The sequence below is a fragment of the Monopterus albus genome, unplaced genomic scaffold (assembly GCF_001952655.1).
Source record: "Monopterus albus unplaced genomic scaffold, M_albus_1.0 scaffold548.1, whole genome shotgun sequence".
Taxonomy (NCBI): Eukaryota; Metazoa; Chordata; class Actinopteri; order Synbranchiformes; family Synbranchidae; genus Monopterus; species Monopterus albus.
In genome coordinates, this window is record NW_018128428.1 from 8,633 (window position 1) to 11,190 (window position 2,558).

The 2,558-nt window shown below is 42.4% G+C and overlaps 1 long non-coding RNA gene across 1 annotated transcript in view; it reads right to left on the reverse strand.

The window, feature by feature from the left end:
* Positions 1 to 2,558, reverse strand: part of LOC109953124 (uncharacterized) — an 11,197-nt gene that overhangs the window by 829 nt on the left and 7,810 nt on the right. The gene's annotated exons all lie outside the window — the stretch shown is intronic.

The following is a 2,558-nucleotide window of genomic DNA, read 5'->3' on the forward strand; positions in this document are numbered from 1 at the left end:
TTAAGAGCATCCTCTAGTTCTGTCTCCCCATGTGTGTAGAGAGCAGCAGCAGATCACCACCACAGAGTCTAAGGAGCACAGCTGAAACCATATCTTGTTCTGCTTTACATTCATATACCTCCCATTACCTATTGTATTTTTGCCGAGCCACCAGGATAAGTCCAGACCTTCCTCTGTCCTGGCCTATGCGACATATGGCCATTGTGAAGCAATGCAGCCTCCACCTGATAATGGTCTTAACTTCTGATTCACTAAATGGAATTTATAGAGTAGAACTAAAACAGGAAGTAAATGGATACATGAAACCATGACACCTGGTTTTTGTGATGATTGTCTGAAAACTGGGGCTTGTAAGTTGCCACTTTTTAGACAGGCCTGTGGTGTACAGCACAACTGAGTTGCACAAAATTGGCATTAGGATGAATGTAATGAGTAAAAGAGAAGTGTGAGCAAATAGTCAGATATTGATCATAGCTACACTGCCACTCTTCTGGTGTTGCTCCATGTGCCAGTTTACCAGTCAAAGTGTGTGTGCATCTGGTCACCGGTGTTTTAAGCAGCATATTTCCTCATGAATAACTGAGAACAGAGCCCCCTGGTGGACGCATTGAGGAAGGTTAGACAATGAGTCAAATGCAGGGGTCACAGCAATGAGAGCTGGAAGTCTGAGACAAATTTGTTGCCTCTGGGTTGATCTTGAATAATAAGAGAAACAACAATAATAATGAAGTACGATGATGACATTGCAATAGTGATATATCATTTTTAGCAGGCCAGATCACTGAATTGTCATGATTCTGTCCCGCCTGTTTCCGGTCTCATGCTTTTATTTTGACATTACTTCCTGTTTCAGTTTCACCTCAGTTTCGAACTCTTTAATCAGCAGTTATTGTTTGCATTTGTTTTCACCCCTTTATAGGCAGCTTCCCCACACCAAGAAGCTGCCAGATCGTTCTAACTCCTGTTCAGATTTTCCTGCGTTTCTATTGTACTTTTTATTCCAGCTCTGACCACAGACTACCTTGTGATTAGTGATGGCCGATGAGGCTTTGTAAAAGCTTTGACACAGTATTCATATAAATGGTTCATTACTCGGCCTCAATGACACAGTGCTCCAGTAGGACATCTAGTTTAGGACTATGTAACTGTAACCGGGGTATAATAATTACACAAAATGTAACCGGGATGTAATATGTACACAGAATGTAATCAGGATGCAATATGTACACAAAATGTAACCGGGATGTAATCATTACACAAAACGTTTTGGTTCATGTGTAAGTTAATTCACATGCCTGGTCAGGGAAGCCTCCACTCCACTGGGACTCGCAATTGAGCCATGCTTTTCTTCGTTGGTAGCCAGGTATAAAGAGGGGTCGCGCACCTCTTCCGCTCTCTTTCCTGCACGGTGTCGAGTGGAAAGAGGTGAGCACTCCATCCATTTGGGACTATTTTACTTTTATCGCCCACCCTGGGTCGCATGGGTAAACTTGTTGTGTGTTTTTGTTTAGGAGCGAGCTGAGCACTCACTGGAGGCTATCTGTTGTATGTATTTTTCTTCTGTGACCAGCAATAAAGGGCCCCGTGAATAGCAAGTGTCTCGGTCCATGTGTCCCAAGCTAACACAACGCAGCACGGCCAGTCACCAGAGGGACAGGCGGGGGACTAAGAGGACAGTATAGAGACCAAAAGGCGACCGGTTACATAACTATATCTAGTGTTATCTAACTATGTAACTACTTCATCTATTTCTCTATAACTTGCTATCTATTGATTTATCTCACAGTGATTCTCCACTAAATACACAATCTGCTACAACACTACTAACTCTCAAAGCAACTAACACAACAACAGCAACAATCGAACTTGCTCTGCAAAGACAGATTCAAATGAACACCACTAAATAGGGATATCCTGTCTCTGAACACACTGGATCCAAAGTGATTCACACAAACCGAATCAATCAGCTGATTCACCTGACGTCCGACGAACCCAACTGCTTCGGACGTCACTGGTCACGTGACTGAAACACGCCTCGACACGGTTCGAAACAATTGCTTTATGAGCTACCACGCATGTGTCGGAGCCTCGGGTGTCAAAGGGCCATCACTACTTTTGACCACCGAGTACTGCCTAACCCCTCTGAATCTGATCGTGCTTTGACCTTTGGACTTCCCTTTTGACCATGCTTTTGTGGATACCTTGAATGTGTAAGCTTGCTGGCTCTGACCCTGGACTGTATTATCGACCTGAGAGTGTGTTTCTTGTTTAATCAGTTTTCTTTATAGTTTTGTTTGTTAACAGTGCTCTTATTAAAGAGTGTTAGGTATTTTTAGTCAGATAGATATTGGTTAGATACTTGATGTATTAGAAATGTTTAGTGTAGACAGGATGTCTAGCTCATGCGGTTAAATGCTTAGTCATTCTCGTGAGTTACTGCAGGTTGCTTATGGTCAAGGATAACTAGATAGAAAGTTGATGACTGTTAGAAGACAGGATGTTTAATATTATTATTATGATGTGTATAACTGTAGCCTTAGCCATAATATGTTCTTATG